Raw genomic sequence first — 23,315 nt, forward strand, 5'->3', positions numbered from 1 at the left:
ACACACACACACACACACACACACACACACACACACACACACACACAATGGCCAGCTGATTGCCTAGAATCCCACAATTATCAAAACCTGGAGGGAAAATGCAATGACTTTTCAATTCAAAAAGCATTTATTAAGCATCTTCTGTGTGCCAGGCACTATGCTAGATGACAGGCATACAAACGCAAAGCAGTCCTTGCTCTCAAGGACTTTGCATCTATTTGACTTTTTTTGTCTTAAATGAAAAAATAACTTGGAAAAAAATTTTTAAAACTCCTTCAACTCCAACAACACTAGTCTCCTTGTCATTCCTCAAACATGATACCCATCTCTAGACTGCAAGCCTTTTCCCTGCCTAGCCCTCATGCCCTTCCTCCTCTTCTCTTCCTGATTTCCCCGGTTTCTTTCAAATCTCACCTTCTGGAAGAGGTCTTTCCTGGTTCCCATCAATGGGAGTGCTTTCCCTCAGAGTTACCTCCAATGCACCCTGATAGCACAGTGGATAAAGTGCTAGACCTGAAGTCAGAAAAACTTGAGTTCAAATTCAGCCTCAGACACTTACTAGACAAGTGATTAGGGCAAATCACTTAACCCCAGTTTCCTCAACTGTAAAATGAAGATAATAACACCAACCTCCCAGAGTTGTTTGTGGTGAAGTTTCAATGAGATAATAGTGTGCTTAACACAGTGCCTGGCATATAGTAGGCACTACATAAATGCTTATTTCCTTCCCCACCACATCCCATAGTTTTTGCAAGTTGTCTCCATTAGAATATGAGTTTCTTTTGTTTGTGCCTTCCTTTGTATCCCCTGTGCTTAGCACAGAGCCAAGTACATAGTAGGTAGTTAACAAATCTTTGTTGATTCAACTTGAAAAAAGCAGCAAACTTAGAAAAATGCAAATATTTCTCCTGCTTAATAGACCTGCTTTTCACCTATAAATACAAATGCAAAGGCTAAAAGAACCTAAAAGCCCTTGGCAAAACTGGGATATAAGTAAAGTTTATCTTTAATGTCTGCAGTCTCTCTTTTGTGGTCTTTTTTTCCTCCTCTCTGGTACTCCTCCCTTTTCAAATGCATTCACAGTAAGGATCTGAAATCAATCATTTTTATATTGTGAAGTTAAGCCAATATGTTACTTTTCCAAAGAGTTCATACTGGCAATAAACGACATGTCTATAGCCTATGAATTAGTACAGCCATGTTGTAAGAAGCTCATCGCCTGCTTAGTGCATTTCCATTTGGGGGCTATAGAAAAACTCCTAATGTCCATTTACTGAGTCATAGAGAGAATATTTTCTATACCAGGTAGGGAGGACCTACAATGATGAAACTCCAGACTCACTCAAGCATGGGAATTATCTTTTTAAACTTTGCACTTCATTGTGGGGTGAAGGGTTCAGTTCCTGAGCAAAGGAATTCATGGTTTCACCAACCATGTAGTAGGGGAAGGTATGGGCAGTAGAAAGAGTATATAGGGATGCTTGATTAGATCCTGCCTGGGTCACTTAAAACCAAGCCACAATATGTAAATTGCTACATATCCTCTGTGTGACCTTGAGGAAGTTACTTCAGATCCCAATTCATCTGGATCTGAATTTCCTCATTTTTAAGATGAGCTAGTTGGACTACATGGCCTCATAGATCCCTTTCTGTTCTCAATAATCCTATGAGTAAGATGATAGAGTTAGGTGTGAATGAACAATCACAAATCCAGAGGACTCATGATGAAACATGCTCCTCACCTCCTGGTAGAGAGGTGATAGACTCAGAATATTGATGTGGCCAAAATGGTACTCAAACCATTTTAAAATGATCAAGCTCTATATTTATACCATCTCTAGTAATTCAACAGGCTCTTATTTAGCATGTTTTGAACAAGGCAAGAGGTAGTGTGGTACAGTGGATAGAGAGTGACCTGGGAAAGATTTAATTTAGAAAGGCCAAGGTCACCCATTGCATCCTGGGCCATCACCAGTCATCCTGACCTTTGTCTTGCCATGGGACTCCAATGACTCTGGAGGAGAGAGTGAGACTGATTGCTTTGCAAAGCTCTGCTCCACTCATATCCAATTCACACACAAGTCAAGACATCACCTTCATAATGTCATCAGTGCTCTTAGATAGAGAGCCATCCTGAGAGTCAGAAAGTTCTGGGTTCAAATCCTAGCCCCTGACCAATATTGGCCAAGTCACTCAAACTCTCAGTGCCCATGACCAATGAAAAATATGTTATAGAACCAGTACCAAACTGCTTTGGTAGGAGTTTTCTCATTTGGAGTTCCCCATCCTAATGAAATCACACATCCAATCCCAAAAAATATACAAGGCACAGTGCTAATCTGGGGTTGCTGCTATTCAGTTGTTTCAGTTGTGTTCAACTCTTCATGACCCCATTTGGGGTTTTCTTTTCAAAAAATATTGTAGTGGTTTGCCATTTCCTTCAAAGTTAAGTGACTTACTCAGGGTCATATAGCCAGTAAGTGTCTGAGGCTGGATTTGAATTTATGAAGATAAATCTTCCTGATTCTAAGCCCAGTGTTCTATCTACTGTGCTGCCTAGCTGCCCCTTCGTACCTGGGGATACAAAGAAAATAAAAATCAAAAGTTTCTGACCTAAAATAACTAATATGATAGGTATGTATCATGTGCTCAAATCAGAAGTGCAACCTAGCTGCCTCTGACTTAAATTTTTTAAATGTTCCATACAAGTCAAACAGGTCCCAAGATCAATTGTGAAGTCAACCACATTTATCTTCAGTGCTCCCAGACACAATCCATACTACTCCTTTCCACCAGTAGTTTTCTATTTTCCTCTAAGGGATCAATCCAATAGTTTCATGACCTCTCTATCCTTCACCTTATCAAAACCTACTTGCACGACAAGAAGCAATAAACTCACTTACATTTAGTCATAAATGACTGATAATGCTTATAAAATGGCAACATGGTAAAAAAAAAATGGGTAGAAAGCCAGCTTCAAAGAAATGAATCAGAGAATCATTGAATTTTAGAGTTGAAAGACATGCCATCAGATATCTAATTCACCCCTTCTAAGAAAGGAATTTTGGGGGCAGCTAGGTGACTCAGTGGATAGAGCACTGGCCCTGGAGTCAGGAGGACTTGAGTTCAAATCCAACCTCAGACACTTGACACTTAATAGCTGTGTGACCCTGGGCAAGTCACTTAACCCCGTTGCCTAGCAAAAAAAAAAAAAACCCAGAAAGAATTCCCATTCTAACATACTCAACAAGTGACCTCCAGAGAGGGGCAATCTAGTACTTCCTCCAAGGAAGACTAATCTGCACCGGTAAGAGAGATTATGTTTACTGGGACTTCCCTTCACCAATGAAATCACAAGTTCATTTTTTTTTTTAAAACACCTGGTGTTACCTTTCCCAATGGTGTTTCCATTCTAGCAAGACACAAAACACCTTGAGCCAAAGTAGTGAGGTTCTAACCACTGAATTTCAAGCATCATCATGTGAGTGGGTTGGGGAGAAGAAGGTATTCTGGTAGACATGGGGACCTATTTAGCAACCCTAACATCAAACTACATACATGGGTACCTACTCTACCTCTTCATCAAGCTAGTTCTACCAATAAGCCACTGAGGCAGTGGGTTCAATGTTAACATCACCTTCAAATAAAATCACTTTCCATGTTTTCACCTGCTAATGTGGTCCTTCCTACATTATCAAAACAGAGCAATTTTTAACTCATTGTTTCACTTTCTTCATATAGAAGGTCTTGATTTTCCTCAGTCTTAAAAAGTGTTTGTTTACCACTTAACATAGGGTCTAGTGAATGTAAGACTTCATCAACAGCACTAAGTATTCAAATTGGAGTTATTCTCTGTTGGCACTTCATACATACTTATGAAAATGGGACCAGACCTTCTACTTCCCTGGGGTAGATAACTCCTAGGGCAGCCAAGTGCCAAGCCTGGAGTCAGAAAGATTGATCTCTCTGGGTTCAAATCTGGCCTCAGCTGGGTGACCCTGGCCAAGTCACTTCACTCCATTTGACTCAGTTTCCTCATCTGTAAGCTGAACTGGAAAAGGAAATGGCAAGCCACTCAAGTATCTTTGCCAAGAAAATCCCAAATGGGGTCGTGAAAAGTCAGCCATGACTGAAAAATGACTGAAATGGCAGCTTCCAAAGGGTCAATTCTTCTACCAATGTAGATCAGCACTTGCTCAACAATTTATACTTTTGGAGAGTTGCCTAAGGCAAAGAGATGGAAAGTGACTTGCCTTATCACATTATGTGACCTCATATTATATTATTATTATATTAATTGCATTATTTTAGTCAACATGTTTAGGTGGTAGCCCTTAAACCCAGTTCTTTCTGACTCCAAGGCATGCTCTCTATCCATCAGATCATTCTGACTCTCATACTTTATATCATAGTTATATGTGCATGTCTTGTCTTCCCACCTAGATTATAAATTCCATGCAGATAGGAATCATGCCTTTTACTTCTCTGTTCCCTACCCCAAAAGAACCTAGGCCATTGTCTTAGGCATAATGGCACTTGATAAATATTCATTGAATCAATGAATGAATCATTCTATTTTCAATATGTTGCCTAAAAACTAGAGTATCATAATTTTTTGTCCACTTTAATACAGGTGTGCAGCATAAACAAATCATTCTCAACAAATGAAAACTTGGATGTATGAGAAAAGATGAATTAGGAGTGATTACTCACTTTATAAATGAACTTCACCCAAAAAATGATTTATCATAGTATTGCTTCAAAAGGAAAATTCTTCCTTTGAATTTTAAATAGAACTTGATTTACAAATATTTGATTTGCGTATGAATCTTCAGGAGTACCTTTGTTGCCTAAAGTAAAACAGACCTGTAGACTCAGGAACTTTTTCTCTCAACAAGGGCTCTTCTGTATTTTCTGACCTGCCAAGCATTGGAGGCAACGGAACCTGGCAGAGACCATTAACTTTGAACTGGACAAAACCCAAAGGCATCCCCTATACACCTGTAACTTCTCCAGTTCATTCTTAAAAGCTCCCATAAAAGTCAAGAGTACAACCGCAAATGGCCATTTTCCCCATTCAGCACTGCAGGAAATTAATAAATCATATTCAGTCTAAGTGAGTACCTGGAGCAAAACAGAGTTGGTTACTGAAAGCTGTTTGTGCTGAAAAAGACAACAAGAGAATTTCACCCCAAATCAAGCAAAGGTATTTCAACATTTGGCTTTACCCAAACAATGCCTGACTTTTCTACAACTGATTTTGACTGGTGCCTTGTTAATGTTCCACTGACACTGAAAAACTCATTATTTAGAAGGTCCTCTTGTTTTTTAAAACACTTTCCAAATGTCATTTTTACAAACCACTTTTGGGAGAGAAAGAGAAACAGAGACAGAGACAGAGACATAAAGAGAGAGAGAGACAAAGGCAGAGAGAAAGAGAGAGAGACAGAGAGAGAGACGGAGGGTTTGATGTATCCCATTAATGCATCTAGAGTCAGAGACACATGAATTCAAATCTCTCACCTCTGATATATACTGGCTTTGTAACCCTGGTCCAGTTACTTAACGCTTCAGTGCCCGAGGCATCTCTCTAAGGCTAATTTGCTGAAGCATCATGGATCTTCCATTCTAAGGGGAAGTTTCCTCACACATATTTCCTGCCACTAATAAAATCACTAGTCTAAACTCACTCCAAAAAGAAAATAATAATAATAATAATGGCTATAGCTTCTGGAAATTCTTCTCCTTGTATACATTTAGTCCTCATATGGTATTTATCAACATTCTGTTTCAATATGTTTAAATGATCTGAAAAATACCAAGATTCTAGAAGAAAAAGGACAACTGACAATATTTCCAGGAACTCTGTTTCATAGATTATCTCAGGGAAGAAAAACAGTTTCAATGTTTCACAATCTTGTAAAACTTAGCCTGATAAAGAAATCAGCCTAACAGACTGCTAGATGAGTTATACTATCAGTTTGGCAAACACAAACCTGAATGAGAATGATCTGTAACAGCCATGTGAGGAAGACAGAATTTACCATGTGTACCATTTCCCTAAAAATGTTAAGCATTGTCCTGGGATCCATGCAACAATACCTTGGTCTCTTCTATTAGTAACCAGATAGTTGGACATAAAAACATTCATAATGCAATATGTTTCTTTAAAAAAAAAAGGATAATAACCCTAGTAGGCTATGCTTTCCCTGATCAGATAAATGAATAAAGTAGAAAATAAGAAAAAAATTCATCTATGAATTAAGATAAACAAAAGCTCTCATTACTGAGGACAGCCTATGATCACCATTGCTAAAAATACACATGAAGAGAAACTGGGAATCACTTGACTGGAACTCCCCCTATGCAACCTTTATAAGGGAATAGTCAGTTAATAAGAATTTAGTAAGTAACTACTATGTGCCAAGCAACATGATAAGTGTTGGGAATACAAAGCAAAGGACGGGGAAAACCCTCCCATTCAAGTTCACAGTCTACTGGGGAAACCAACCATGCCAACAGCTATGTACATACAAAATATGGACAGGATAAAATGAGAAAGGTGACTAAGTAATTGGATTTACTATGGCCTTGTGTGATGCCAAGACTGACAAATATCTACTATTATATTCAAGTCCAGAATATATATAGGTAGAAGTATTTCCCTAGCAATATCTGGAAACTGCCCCTTCTCCCATGTATTTTTTCTTCCATAAGCAGTGAACATGAGCCAGACAATAGCCAACTCCCCAAAACAAGAAGGGGAAAATGAAAAGAGCTTAATTTATCTGAAAATTCAGTTAAAATATTGGAGGAAAATGGCAATTTAACTAACACAAGGGAAGACAATACTAAAATTGGCATATGTATAATATACAGCTAGTAAATTCTTCCTGTCTGTCAATAAGCAACAGTCAGGCATTATGCTAAGTGCTAGGGATACAAAGACAAAAGCAAAATAGTCCCTGACCTCAAGGGACTTACATTCAAATACATACATATATAAGTAGATAGAGAATATACCTATATATTAATATATAAACACATATAATGAAATTTTTCATGCCTCTATTCTGAAGCAATTTTCTTTCATACTACAGGGTGAAAGTTTTTCATTTTTCATCATGGACGCTAACTTTTTTTGTGAGTAAAAAAAAGGAATCAAAATAGCGTAGGATATTCACTGCACTCATTGTTGGAGTCCTTGGATTTAGAAGAATTGGACTGGGGTGGGAAGGGGAACCTAAAAATGACAGGGATAGTTGTACTGACCTATTGAATTATCTTTATGATATTTAGAAATTCTCCCTTTTTTGCCTTGTCAAACATGCAATGCTTTCCCCCCACCCAACTGCCCCCAATCTACCCCGAATGTGATTTATACTGTCAATGTTTTCTATGGTGTTAGTACCTTCACTTTTATTTTCTTTTTCTCAACCCTAAGAGAATAAACATAAGTGCAATCTGACTGGGGTTCTTATGAGGGTAATTTTGTTTTATTTATGTATTACTATTAATTGTTTTATCAATAGTCATTGCTCAAAATGTTTAAGTTATCCGTAGATCAAGGAGGGTGGTCTGGTCATCTATGTCTCTGTAGTGAAATCACCTGTCTAGTCACTTGTGAGAACTTTAGAGGAAACAGGTCATGTACTAACCCAAGCCCATGAAGCATATACACCTAACAAGAAAGTATTTTGCCAAGGAACCACATGGCTCAAATCCCACCCCCCACCACCACCACCCCACACACCCATACACCACTTTCCACCTCCATGCTCTTTCAGTCCCCAAGTCCTTTTGAGCTTCCAGATGGACTCAATTAAAAACGAGTATTTTCTAATTTACAACACAGGAAACATTCAAAATTTTTTGCTGAAGTAGAGTTGGGGGAACCCTAGTAACCCTCATCTCACTCCAGACAGGTACCTCCATGACCTTAATTCATCTGTACAGGTCCCTGACATGTGCATAAGTCTTTTTTATTGCAATTATAATATGTTTCTCTGGCACTCAAACCAAAAATGAAAGTTTGATGGAAAGGCACCATTTCAAATCCAGACTTTTCTTTCTTCCCATCATTTGTCCTTGAACAGTTTCAGGTCTACAGTGAGGTGTTCAACACAGGGACAAAGAGCCCTAGGGCTGGAATATTAATGGCTACCTTGCTTTTCCTCTCCAATACAGCACATTCTATAACTGTGACATCAGGGTCCTGCAACCTTCCTTATAAAGTAGAATACCACTTTTCTTTGATAGGCTCGTAATCCAATGTACCAGTTTTCCTATATATGGACAGCCCAAGAATTTCCATACTTACTCAGCTTTGTACCATGTGTGTAACAAAGAGTCATTTCGGACAGCCATTCCTAGAGTTTATAGGAACATAGATCAAGAACTGGAAGGGGCCTTCCAGCTCATCTTTTCCAACCCCCTCATTTTACCGATGAAAAAACCTCTAAAAATGTCTTCATTTGAGGGCCTTTTAAAAAAATATCTAAAGCAAGCACTAAATGAAGAATGATGAAAGTCTTTAATCCATGTATACTCCAGTCCACTCACTGCAATAAATGTACCCCTCAACACACAATTTGTTAGGTTTTCTAGGAGTTGAGGGATTGGGAAGTAGAGGTCCAGTTAAGAATGGCCATTTTGCAGTCTTGGAGGCTAGCCAACATGACTGCTCATAAGAATGAATTTAAACTTGACAAAGCAATCCCTATAGAATTGAAGTCATATGGTGTGTTTGAAAGATTTCCCATTCCTTAACACGTTCAAAAACGTAAAACTGATAATGAAGTAAATAAAGTATACATTGCTTTTGCCCTAAAAATGAAAGTTTTTATGTCAATAGAGAGGAATGCTTTTCTACTCTACTAAAGTGATTTGTTAAAACAACAACACCATGTAACATATAACTCTTGTTATAATTCAGGCGTTTTCAGTTATGACCAACTCTTCATGATGCCATTCGGGATTTTCTTGGCAAAGAAACTGGAGTGGTTTGCCATTTCCTTCTCCAGCTCATTTTACAGATGAGGAAACTGGGGCAAACAGCATTAAGTGACCTGCCCAGGGTCACACAGCTATAAGAGTTTGGGGTCAGATTTGAAATCAGGAAGACAAGTTTTCCTGACTCCAAGCCCAGCACTCTATCCATTGTACCATCTAGCTACCCCAACATATACCTCTAAAGTCCATGAAATGTTCTTTATTCAATAACAATTTATTTCGTAAATTTCATGGTCACTTAGAAAATATAGCTGTATATCTTTTTTAAGGGAAGAAAACTCTTCAGATAGATTCCTGAAACTTCAAAATTGTCCTTTCTCTAGGTTAACCATCAAATATATAAAAGTGGTTGATTGTCTTCTTTCTAGTAATAGGAGTTCTAGGAAATTCTCATTCACTGTGTGAAATAACAGAATACTTGACTATGAATGGAGGGAGAATGGGGAGAGAAACACCTTATAGTTAAGCCTTCATGTCTCAGTCATCTCATGAGCATGTATACCCCTTCTATGAGTTGAAGAAACCATTTTATGAACTTGGAAAGGAAATTTACAAAATAGATTGGTGTCCTGGCTGAAAGGAGCCTATGGATACAATTGAAAGTCTGCCCAAAAAAAAAACCCTCAGTAGGACCAGAGAGTTGTTCTTTAGTAAAAAAAAAAAAAAAATCACATTATTTTGAAACCTGTACCCAATTTGTAGTGTACAAACTTAACTCTACTAAGGTGGAGAAGCACCATAAAGATGATTAAAGGATTGTAAAGTAATATATATGGGGAAAGATTAAAGGAACTGGGATTATCCTGCCTGGTGAAGGGAAGACTGATGGATGATTTAATAACATTCTCAAGGTATTTGATCAGTTATTCCAGTGACCAGCTGTTCTCCATCTCCAATGTGAACAGAACAAAAGAAAATAGGATTAAATACTAATATGAAACACTTAGGTTAGATATAAGAATTTCCTGGCAATGAGTTAGACATTGAAGGAGGAGAGTTTGGAATATCCTCTGTTAAGGTCTTCTAAAATTCAGCTGATTGTCCCACGCCTTTGATGCTTTGGTGAGGTTCTGTCTGAAGTGAAGCTCCTTGCCAAGTAGGGTTTGTTTCATAGATTGAATTCATAGCCCCAGCACCTGGCACAGTGCCTGGTACACAAGAAGCGCTTAATAAATGCTCCTTTGATTGAGTGATGATAGACGCTCCGTATCCTCAAATTCTTCAAGTCCACATGTTTTAGCATAAATCTAGCTGAGTGAGAAAATACACAGGGACAGGAAGAAAGCAGGGCAAGGAGGAAGGTGGAGGGAAGGCAATCAGGACCCCTTTCCTACATGAGGGATCCCCTCAGCAAAAGAAAGTCCCCGGCTGAAGGAAGTGGCCCTTTTCTTCAGACCTTATAATCAAATAAATGCCTCATTGCGTTATGAAGCAATCCAGTACCAGAGGTGAGGATACAGCAAGAATAAAAAGTGAGGAATATATCAGATCTTCATTTTGAGGTCTCCAAAAAATAGAAGGTCTCCTCTTAATTAGAGGTGAGCCCTCGCATAAGGGGCCAATAGATTCTGGTACTTAAATTATCTATTTTTTTCTACTTCTTCCTACATATAACAACACCTCAAAAAGTCTGAGTCCCTCAGAGAATAGTGTTATGATGCTTGCTATTTCTTTTGATGAGGTATTACACCCCGTTTAAATAGCTTTCCTGCTCCTAGAGCATCATACCGCTTCCCTGAAAATCCAATCCCTGGCAACAATTTCCCTTCCTCTTACAAAGTCAAAGTTTAAGAAATGGCTTGATGCATCTGCAATGGGAGGTACTTAGGCTTTAATTCACTGGCAGCAACCTTGAAAATCATTATGATGGCCTCTTCATTTTCTGCTACGCTGCACATGAAAGGCTTTGGATCACCCGTTTAAAATGTGCAGAGATGCTGTATTTTCGGAAATATTATCACTTTTTACTTGACTGTCTCACTAACTGCAATGCTTGCAATATGGTTTCCCCAAAGGTTTATATAACCCAATACACACTATTATACATGGAGTTTAAAATTAAGGTCCTTGGCAGCATGTTTCAATAACACGGTAGAACTTAAGAGAATTTAAACAAGGATACAGTGGGAATCTTATTTTTTAAAATTGGAATCCTGCAATTCTTAAGCTAATGACAATATAATACAGAATCTAAACATGCAGATCTCAACAAGGGAAGAGAATGGACATTTGTTAAGCACCTACTATGTGCCGAGCACTGTGCTAAGTGCTTTACATATATTTCAGTTGATCCTCACAACCTTACGTGGTAGGTGCTGTTATTATCCCTATTTTATAACTGAGGAAGTTGAGGCGGACAGAGTTGAAGAAAATTGCACAGTAAGTATCTTAAGCCAGATTTGAACTTAGGGTCTTCCTTACTCCAGACCCAAAACTTTATCTATTGTGCCACTTAGCTGCCTGCAGAACCTTTTATGTCCAAATTATGTCCTAAGTCCAAATATAAGAAAATGGCTTGACAGGATGATAGAACCTAGTGAAGATTTTTTTAAAGATGGAGAGACTCGGTTATGTTTGAAGGTAGCAAGGAATGAATGACGACATAGGGAGAGATTCAGAATAAGGAATGACTTAGGCGGCAATCTACTGGAAAAGATGGGAAGGGATTCAATCAAGGGCACTTGTAAAGGGTCTGGCCTCAAGAAGGAGAGGACTACCTTCTTACCACATATTGTGGGAAAGGAGGAGAAAATGGTGATTTTGAGATGAAGAGAGGAGATTTCACAGTTCATGGCCTCAGCTTTCTCAGTAAAGTTAAAGGCAAGGTCATCTGCCAAGGAGGGTGGGGAGGGGAGGAAAGAAAATGTGTGTGAGGCTGGAAGAGGGAAGACGTTTTGAAATAGCTTCTGTGGGGAATAACATAAGAAATCAATTATTGCTCGGTTGTGTCCAACTCTCCATGACCATATTTTGTTTTGTTTGGTTTTTTTTTTGTTTTTGTTTTTTTTGTGGCAAAGATACTGGAATGGTTTGCCATTTCCTTCTCCGACTCATTTTACAGATGAGGGAACCAGGCCAACCACAGTTAAATGACTTGCCCAAGGGCACACAGGTAGTAAGTGTCTGAGGCTGGATTTGAACTTAAGAAGATGAGTCTTACTGACTCCAGGCCCAGCACTCTATCCGCTGGCCCACCTAGCTGCTTAAAACAAAAATAACCCCGTGAGGCAGGTGCTTTTGTTATCCCCAATTTAAAGATGAGGACCCTACCATTCAAGAACCTGACATTCAAAGAGGTTGCTTTGCTCATGTTCTTTCCATACCTAATGTAATTGTGTGTGTGTGTGACATAATTCTATAACTATAAATATATATAATTATGTATATAAAATATAATTCTAATTCCTATTGTTCTGTAACATGGAGATTACAGTCCCATTGCTTTGTCCCTCAGTTTTGTGTGAATCTATTTCTTATCTTCTGTCTTTTCCATTAATTCTCTACTCTATACTTAGAATGAAATGGAACTTTTCACTCCTCATTGGTCCCCTGCAGTGCTATGTATCAGTCCAAAGCTGCTTCATGTTACTCTTTCATAGAATTCCACTTCTCACCTCATTTCCATACTATAGACACCTACATATCAATGTCAGAGTTTTGTTTTGCTTACTGGTGATCTCCCAAAAGTCCTTGATTATGAATGAAATGCCTCACATGGGGCCAGGGTGTCGAGGGGAAGAGTATTTCTTAGTTAACACAATAATGTTGTAGGAGGTCCAGTACGGTAGACTCAACCTACTTACAAAATTACCAGCAGTCAAGATAGATGAACCAGAGTTGCATTGTATCAGGTACGAAAGTATTTACTACACTTCTGCTTGCCTCTGTGGATATAGCATTTCAGGGCTGTTCCATGAAAATATTATCAGCATCTCTCTCTCCTCCTATCTGGCTTGAAGATAAGCTTTCTCTACCTCCATCCAGGCCATGGCATAAAGCCAATGTAAGCCCCAACCCAGAGCTCCAATAACCCCACAGCTGCTCAGCAGCTCCTCCCCCACTCCCTGCTATGGATCATCTGTCCATCAGAAAGCAGACATCAATCCAGTTCTCCAGTGAACAGCTGATTGGGGGGGGAGGGGAGATAGAAGAGGGGGAGGATGGAAGAAAGACCCAGAAAGCAGCTGCACCACTTTTCTGGGACCAAGCAGGACTGTGAGTGTTTTAAGAGGTGGAGGGAAACTAAGCAGATAAATAGCCTTCATCAGTGTTTAAGCACTGTGACTGCCACCTCCTGAGCCAAGTTGGGTGGCAATTTCCCATCCCCTCTTCTGACTGCACTCATCTTAGTCAGTTGGTCAATGACCATGTCTAGACAACCAGAATAATTGGACTACGAGACAGTCAGTCTGGTCATTTTGGCCACCTTAGCCCATTCAAATAAACACATGGCAGTAATTAACTCTAAATTTAAAAAAAACCTAATTAGCATAATTGATTCAATTGCCAAGACAGTCAATAAATACATACTGAGTATGCATATACAGTAGCTATCAAGGTGCTTAGCGGAGCACAAACATAGTCCCTGCCCTCAAGGAGTTTTAAATCTAAGAAAGAAAATAAGAGAAACACACAAGCAACATATTTATGTATAATTATAGCCCAGTAAAAACTAATTAACAAAGAATCCACTAATTTGTTCATTTGACCTTGACCAGGACAAGTTTATTTTTGCACTAACTATTAAGAAAGCATTTAGTCAGGACATTAATGGTATTAACAAGACTTTAAGGGTGCATGTTTTGCATTCTAGAAGAGGAGCACAATAATGTTATATATGTAGATATTACTAATGCCAAATGAATCATATATTCATTACAGCAGGTCCAAGAGGAAGCATAGAATAGTAGCAGTGAAAAGGACCTCCAAAAACATAAAGTCCAGTAGCCTCATTTCATAGATGAGGAAACAAGTTTAGAAAATTTAAATGATTTGTCCATAGCCTTCTTAAAAACCGGTCATTAGCAGCTAGTTTAATTATTTTTATATGCTTCGATAAAAAAATAGTTGTATTTCTATCCATTTCTATATCCTCTCTATTACAACACAATGAATACAAACAAATGAAAATAGTTTATCATTAAGACACTTTGCTAATTCAAACTAGTGTCCCACCAGTCTGAATTATTGAGATTGAGGTAATTTCCAAAGCATGTGAACAAAATAGTGGCAATCTATGTAAAGAATGGTGTAAACTGAGAAAAGCAAAATGGCTTCTAAAGAAGGTAGAGATGTGACCAACTATTGGAAAGGACACACAGTAGATGCTTTATAAATGTTCTTAAGTTAAATGGATCCTATCAGCAGCTATGATTAAATATCTTAAAGAACCATGTTTTAGACAAAGGACTTTTGACAATTGAAGCATTTTCAGATATTTTTTAACAATGGATTGTCACCCCTTACATTTGAGGTTACCAAGTTCTACCACACTGATTGTCAACAGATAAAAGAAGGGAAAAAATAAGCTATACACATGGTTACTTCTTTCCCCTAACCTTTTTTTTAAAAGCAGAATAATTGTTATTTTCTGCAACTTCTATACTAGTAATTGTAATTTTCAACAATTACTACTTTTCTTTGAGAATTTTGGCATGACCTAAAAGAAGAATAACTGATTTGTGTCAGGAGTGTGGATGGAAAGTTGTTCCCCTACTTTATTGGGAGGCGGTAAAGACAATGCCAAAATACAAACATCCCGAGAATTTAATTTTTTTTATTTTCCCTCCATCCCTTCCTCCTTAATTGCTTGGTTACCACTCTGGGTATTATTAACAATATCCATCCCTTACCCCCAAGCTACCCAGCCCTTGGGATTATCCCTCCCTTGTTTGGGTGGTAGAAATTGCCACTGGGGTGGTAGAATTAAAGAATCATTTACAAAAATTCTAATACAACTGTAAGACTTGTGATATCTGTTGTCCATAAGGAATAAAAATGAGTCACCCATCAGAGAAGGCAGAAGCCTTCTTGTGAGAAATTCAGGCATTTAGATGCAGATAAACCAAGTATAATATCAAGAAAAAAAATTCTTAATTGATTTTTTTTTGTAAAAATCCTGTCACATTTCAAGGTCAGAAAATGATATATTGCGGGGATTTTGTCCCTACCTGAAGCCATAATTAAAACTATTTGGTTAAAATTATGTGACCTTAATATTTAAATTTACATTTAAGGGTAGGTGTGAGTAATAGATAGAGACCCAATCTTAGAGCAAGGAAGACTTGAGTTCAAGAACCCCCTCTGGAAGCAGTGTGCCCCTGGGTATGACACTGAACTTCTCAGGACTCTACACAAATCTCTAAGATTATAAATTGAGGAGAGGATATTCCCATCTATAGTGGTAGAGGGGGTTCCCTATCATAGAGTTCCCTATATCAATGAAATCACATATCCAAGATGTATCCCTATCCCTTATTTAATTTCATCAATGACTAAAAGAGAAAACTCCAAAGAAAAAACCCTAATGCAAGGTCTTGTCGTGTCACAGAAAAAACCCTGGGCTTTTAAAGTCTATGCCAGTGAAGCACAAAGTCTGGCAGATTCTACCACGCTGGGAAAGCCGACTCTGTGTCTGTCATTGCAGGAGCTGTTGAGCTAAATTTGGAAAGGCTCATCACCAGAAGGTTGACGACCAAGTAACAAATTTTCTTGGACATAGCAACTTAGGAAACCATCTTGTAAGATTGGGAGGGGTTGAAACCTGAGTTAGTGGAGGGAACACTCACACCAGCAAAAACACAGATGCTCACGATACCAAAGTGTTACAAGAGAAATTTAATATACTGTTTCAGAAAAGTGTGGAAAACCCTTCTAGAGACTTAGAAATAAGAAGGGCCATCTTCCAAAACAAACTTGGACTCCACAGCAATTTGCAATTTGGTGCAAAGTTGAAAAGCCAGTAGGTTTTAGTGCTTTGTAAATTTGACAAAAACTCCTTCCTCCAAGGATTTATTTTCCCCTTCATAGTTTTTCTAAAAATCCAGGGTTCTGTTTACCTTTGAGGAGTAGGTAGAAACTTTAGAAAGAACACAGTGCCGCCCCTGAAACTTTGAAAGAACTAAAGTTTTCTGTCATTCCTAAATATATTTATCCCAAGGTGCCCATTACATCAGCTATTATGTTATTTGAGTTTGCAATACTGTACTACTCTTTCTATGAACACACCAAGCCACCAAAAAATCATAAAGTAAGAAAACCAAGAAAGCTATGTTCTGCAGAAAGGGAATACGATTCACAGGCAAAACTCACTCAGAGCTCCAGGCGTCAACCAGACATCGAGCATCTCTTCTAGCATCTGGCCTGAAAATGTGGGTAGTATTCTTCTGAAGGATGGAATTCTATAAAGATTTCCAAGTCCAGACCAATGTGCACACTCATTTGAAACATGCACTACTGTATCTTTCTTATTCATCCACACAACATTCCTTTCAGCTAGCTACATATTAATAGTATTTCACCAAAGGGTCCAAATGACTTAGTCCAAACTAGGTCAAACACCCAAATCAGAGACATAAGTAAGACATGGAATTACATTATCTTTGCCAGTGTTTCCTTTAGGTCTCCCCAAGTGAAGCCTCTAGGGGACGGGAGGGAAAGAAGAAGAGAAAAGCGGGAAGCCAATAAACATTTATTTAATGCCTATTATGTGCCAGGCTCTGTGCTAACTGCATTTTATAAATATTATCTTATTTATCCTCTCAACAACCTTGGGAAGTAGGTGCTGTTATTATTCATATTTCACAGTTGAGGAAACTAAAGCAATCAGAGGTTAAGCGACTTGCCCAGGGTCACACAGCTAATAAGTGTGATAATAAAGGAGTAATTATCCAAAGATAATAAACATTTCAAATATTTTTTAGCTTTCTTTCAAAAGATTTTACCATGCTTTCTCTCAGTTGCTTTCTGTATACCATATTGCCTTCATCATCTAACCAAGTTATATCTTAACTCAGAAACTTCAAAAATAGTTAAATGGATTTGTGTTAGGAAAAAGATCTCCTCTTGGTGGATATAGATTCACTGTTCCTATAAGCTTCATGAGGGCAGAGATTATCTTATTCATTCATTCAACAAACATGCATTAAGTACCTACTATGCACAGAGACAAAACAAAATGGATTTGGATCTAAAGTAGCTTATATTCTAGGGGAGGCAGGGGGAAGAGAGACATGCACACGTATTAGCAAATATGCAATATATTAAAAGTAAATACAAAGCAAATTGGTAGGAGGAGGGAATGGATACCAGTAATTAGAAGGGTTGGGAAAGGCTTCAGGTAGAAGGAACATTTGAACTAAGCTTTGAAGGAAATAAGGAACTCTAAGAAGTTGGTGTAAGGAGGATTTGAGGAGTAGCCTGCACAGAGTTGCGGAGATGGGCAATGTGTATGAGGACACCAAATAGGACACTTTGGCTTGAACATGGAGTGAGTGAAAGACAGTAGTCCTTCTCAGTGCCTAGAATAGTGCCTTGCATATAGAAGATGCTAGAAATACAGGACATCCAGAATATTTGATGGATGAAAATGAACCACAGCTGACGTCGTTTGAAATTCAAAATAACTAAAAAAACATTTTCATCACTAATTTTTGTGATATGAAATTTTGGGGCAGCTAGGTGGTGCAATGGATAGAGTACCAACCCTGAAGTCAGGAGGACCTGAATTCAAATCTGGCCTCAGACCAAACACTTGACACTTACTAGCTGTGTGACCCTGGGCAAGTCACTTAACCCCAATTGCCTTAAAAAAAATAAATATAAAATAAAATTATATGAAATTTCACATTCAAAATTTTATTTTTAATTACTAACATCCTCGCAGAGTCCACATTGACTCATTAGAAAGTATGAGTGGAATCTTTTTTTTTTGTCCCAATTCAATCCACACTGCCTTTACTCTCCCAAATCTAGTAAGGTCTATAGGAATCTTTGGAGGAGAAGGGCAGACCTAGAATTTCATCATGGCAGTGAATTTCCAGTAGAATCACCAATGCAGTTTCATTTCTGATCTTAGAGGGAGAGTTGCCTAGGGCATTTGGCTGGTATGTATATGTGGCAGAATTTGTGCCCAAATCTTCTTGATTCCAAGGACAACTTTGGAATATAAATTCAGTTAGAAAAACAAAATGTACCATGAAATTGCATGAATTAACACTACTGTTAATATTGCTCTTAAGCTCATGATTACATACCTTTTTATGTTGACAAAATTGCATCAATTCAACTGGGTTTCAGTTGAATTTGTTTTAATCTTTGACTGGCAAAGTCAGTAATAACGTAAATAGCAATTAGTTGGTCTTATGAACCTAGGATTACAGATGTTCAAGTTTTCATATACAGTCACAGGATAAAAAAAATCTCAATCCAAGCATGAGGTTTAAGAGTTTTTTGTTTTTTTTAAGAGGATTTGTCTTTATTTGTCCATAAATATTCTTAAAATTCATTTTTAATCAATCAGGTATATACCAATGCAGAGAGCTGTAATTTGACTGTCTAGGTCAATAAATTAATTTTTCCTTCATAAAATATGCCTAGTTTTTGAGTGGTTCCATTATTTTGATATATATGCCAATGGCACCGAAAAGTTATCAAAATAGAATTAATTTCCATGGCTCCAGACAACAATGAAGATATCTGGTGCCACAGTACCAAATCTTAAATAAAATAGTTAGAATTCTAAAATAAAATAAAATCTTACAATAAAATGAAAATGTTGGTTTACAGTCCAGATGTCCTATTATTTAATTTTATCATAGAACACTGGAGTATTGTTATAGTACATCCACAGTAATAGGCCATGTCCTAGTTGAAGTGTTAATTCTTACGGGGCAGCCTGGTGTTGCAGAAAAGGGGCCAGTCAGTTGGGACTATAGTCCCAACTCTACCACTAACTTACTTTATGGCCTTTATGGAAAATCACATCATCTCTTCGGACCTCAGTTTCCTCATTTTTAAAAGAATATGGCTGAACTAAACACCGTCTAAGGTCCCTTTCAGCTATAATATTAGATAAAATTTTCGTTATCATCTACATTTCACAGGTGAGATACCAAAGTCCAAGAAAGTGAATTAACTAACCTAAGACATGGGCTCTGAACCAGGAGGGAAAGTCTCTTGTCAGTCAGTCCTGAATTATTTCTTTGTGTAAGGTCCACTAAGCCATCCTGACCACTTCCACCTTCTCCTTCACAACCTAAGTATCCAAAGTTCTCATTCAAGTAACTTCTCTTCATAGTGTGCTTCTACATGGCAAATGAGACTCTTGGTCCCAATCCTGCATCAAAGGAAAAAACCTTTGCATCATTCACTCCCCTGTGCAGAAATGATTTCCAAATATATGGTCAAAGGGATCATTTTATACTCCACATATCATATCCCAACAGCTTGGTCTCATGCCACATACAAGAATTCAATTTGAAGATTAAACTTTTACCCCCAGTCTGAAGTGTAATTTCAAAAGACACCAGGTTACTATTATATCTTCTTTGTAGTTCATAGCTTATAGTTTCTGGCAATTAATTCGTCCTATATGTAAAGCACAGAGAAAATTGGTGTGGTCTTTATCTCTAAGAGCTACTAAATTCACAATTTAACATCTTTCTCTCCACCAGCAGAAAAAAGGAAAACCACAGGACAAGGAGAAAGGTAAAAGACAGAGCTATATGGAAAAAAAATCTCATTTCCTTGAGCTGGTGATAAAGAATTAAAATCAAGATGAAGCACTAAAAAGTGTCATTAATATAAAAATACACTTTTATTTCCCTACCTAAACAGAAATTGATGAACTTTCCCATATTCTGCTAAAAGTTTAGAAAGTTTGTTAAAAATCCATTTTGATTTTGATTTATAGCAGACTTGTGTTTGAATGAGTCTCATGTACATAAAATATAATATTTCTTCAGCTCTTACATTAATTCTATCCATCCATGTTTCTTCTCTGCCCTTTCATCACCTGGTCATTACCTCAGAGGGTAAGAAAGGAAGTTGTACTCAACCAATGTATCATGTAGGGAGCTGAGAATGCCCTCTGAACAGTCAAGCAGTTCTAGGTGTATGGAATGCCACTCAGGCCATCAGGCACAGAAATGAAACTCTGAAGTCATTCACAAAATGTCCTTTTGAGCTCCTTTGGGGCAAGGATCATAGCTCATCTAAATTTTCTCTCTTCCCCAATGAACAGATGGGGCAAAAGGTAGAATGATGTTCCATTTCTGCTATACTGTGCAGATGTTTCAAGTCATTCATTCATTCATTTATTAAACAGATATTTGTTTATCATCTAAGTCCACAGTACTAGGTCTGTGTAAAAATCCTTGTTAGTATGGTGGCTGGCACGTAGTAAGTGCTACATAAGTCCTTATTCCTTCCCTCCCCCCATTTCACTCAACAACTAATTTAATCTAATCTAATCACAAAATCTAAGACTCATTTCTGGACCTGCCAGAACTTATGGTCTAATAGGGGACAGGGAATGAAACTCTGATTTCAGTGGTATGGGAACCCTAGATGAGGACACTCCATCTACACTTTGGCACCATACCTCAAATTAAGAGTCTTAGGGAATTGCATAGAGGATTGAGAGTTTGAATGGCAGCATGTATCAGAAATGAAACATAAACCCTGGTCTTCCTAGCTCCAAGGCTAGCTCTTTATCCTCTATGGTGCATAAAAAAATTACACACACACACACACACACAATAACAGCATTTATCTTGCAAGGTTCTTGTAAGGATCAAATAAGATAACGTTGGTAATGCACTTAGCACAATGCTGGCCATATGATAGGTACTATATAAATATTTACTCCATAGCACTCCACCCCCAACCCCTGCCGTGGCAGGGATGCCGCTATGATGTAATAGGGGAGAGGAGAAATGTACACGGATAACCACACAGGTTACAGTACGATACAAAAAGGGTCACATAAAAACGAGTTCAGAGATGTTGCTTACTTCCAATTAGGAGAGTCAAAAGGACTGTGGTGGGGAAGGGACTAGAGGAACCTAGTTCATGGGAATAGTGGAGTGGACCCAAGAGTAGGAGTGAACCAAAGGTCCTTTGCTGTCTTCCACAAGGGTATGGAAGGGGGAGGGGCTGGGAGAGTTCATGTCCAGTCATGGGAGGAGGGGTAGGAATGTATGGGGAAGGAGAATAAGTCATTGGCAAGAAGGCTGTTAGTTGGCTCTTCTCCAGTGTGTGTGTGTGTGTGTGTGTGTGTGTGTGTGTGTGTGTGTATTTTATTCTTCAAGACAGGGTAAGTCTCATGTATATTCTCAAATGCAAATCTATATCCCCTGCAGTACTTAATAAGGTACCTTACACACTGTAGATGTACAATAAACTCATTGATTTACAAAGACCCTTTATTCTGTGAGATCATTGCTTAGCTTTATGTAGGTACAAGGAACAGAAATTAAATTTTCCCAAGTGGAGAAAAGCCAATCATGGTTTTTAGATAAAATTTCTCCTTCCATATTTTAAGCAATATAGTCTTTCCAAGATTCTTTTTTTTTTATCAATTCAGTCACTGTTTTAATGTCAAATGCTACAATTTCATCTGTTTTCTTCTAAATATGTTCTTGCCAGTCTTTAACGGCAACCAAAGTAGAGTTTTATGAGTATGGTGACAAAAAAGAGTCTGTCGATAAGGATTATAATTCTAGTTCTCTAATAACATTTTTTTCCCCAACTTTATTTTGATTTAGGTTATATTTAGGTTTCATTTATATAGATGTTATTCTCCATCACTTCCCAGGCAATGGGAGTACCAGCAAGAAACCATAGAAGCTGAATCTTCCCAACATTTTTTAACACCTCCCAACTGTAGATGGGAAACACAAAAACCATCTATCCACATAGAATGTATACATTTGTGTTTGCACTTCTATGTGGGTGGGTTTATGTAATCAATCTTTGTGGGGCAGGGAGAAAGGATTTTTCCATATCTAATGCCAGTCATCTGTAAACTTCCTTCATGACTATAGAGCCTAACTTCCTTAAAGAAACAACTAGCAGAGATGGAAAAGAGGAAAATAAAAACAGAACATCCATTCATTTGCCCCATCAGCCTGTGCATTAGTGGGGAAGTTGACAAAAGGAATCATGGACTTATAGAATCTCAGAAGTGTGTGGGGACCTCGAAAGTCATCTTGCCATCTGAAGTCATCTGAAATGAAAATCTCTTCTACACCATCCTCAATAAATGTTTTTAAAACCTGGAAAGATTTAAATGAACTGATGCTGAATGAAGCGAGCAGAACCAGGAGAACATTGTCCACAGTAATTAATAGTAACGCTGCGCCATCATCAACTATGATAGACTTAGCTCTTCTCAACAATGCAGTGATCTAAGACAATTCCAAAAGACTCATGATGGATAGTGCTATCCACACCCAGAGAAAGAACTACGGAGTCCAAATGCAGATTGAAGCATACTATCTTCATTTTGGGGGTTTTTTTTCATGGTTTTTCCCTTTTGTTCTGTTTCTTCTCTCATAACATGACTAATGTGGAAAGACGTTTAACATGATTGCACATGCATAACCTATATCGGTAGCTTGCTGTCTTGGGGAGAGGGAAGGGAAAGGAGGGAGGGAGTAAAATTTGGAACTCAAAATCTTATTAAAAAATAAATGTTGAAAACTATATGATTGTTGAATTCTGAAAAGTACATGTAGTTAAAAAAAATAAAATACTATTAAAACAACAAAACAAAATGTTCTAACCTCCTCTGGAAGATGAGAAACTCATTGCTTTCCTAGGGCACCATTTTAGGAACAGCTCTGGTAGCCATGAAGTTCTTATTTGGAACTGAAATCTGCCTCCCTCTCCTCTACCCATTACATCTGCACTCTGGGGCCAAGTAAAATAAATCTTCCACCTGACAACCCTTTAAATATTTGAAAATGGTTATCATGCTATTTCAAGTATTCTCTTTCCCTGGTTTAATATCCTCATTTGTAGGCACTACCTTCTTCAGGTTCCTGGAGCACACTTTCTTTCTCATGTCCTTGACCTCCCCTACTCCCAACACCTAACCCATGTACTCTTCACCTTTACCAAGTGGGTCCAGTCAATGGGAAATTTGGTCATTTTCAATTAGTTAATGTTGGAGGCAGGTGGAGAGCTGCTTTCTTTGTGGTTTAGTTCTTTCATTTGGGGCAAGATGAGACAAGGATGAGTAAAGTAACATGGGCAGTTGGAAGGAATTCTAAAAATCTACAGAGAGAGGAGAAATTTCT

At 38.0% G+C, this 23,315-nt stretch overlaps 1 protein-coding gene across 8 annotated transcripts in view; it reads right to left on the bottom strand.

Annotated features, from left to right (window-relative positions):
- Positions 1–23,315, bottom strand: part of COL25A1 (collagen type XXV alpha 1 chain) — a 556,443-nt gene that overhangs the window by 477,472 nt on the left and 55,656 nt on the right. The gene's annotated exons all lie outside the window — the stretch shown is intronic.

Source organism: Vombatus ursinus, unplaced genomic scaffold (genome assembly GCF_900497805.2).
Source record: "Vombatus ursinus unplaced genomic scaffold, bare-nosed wombat genome assembly UNPS02014821.1, whole genome shotgun sequence".
In the NCBI taxonomy this organism is placed as follows: Eukaryota; Metazoa; Chordata; class Mammalia; order Diprotodontia; family Vombatidae; genus Vombatus; species Vombatus ursinus.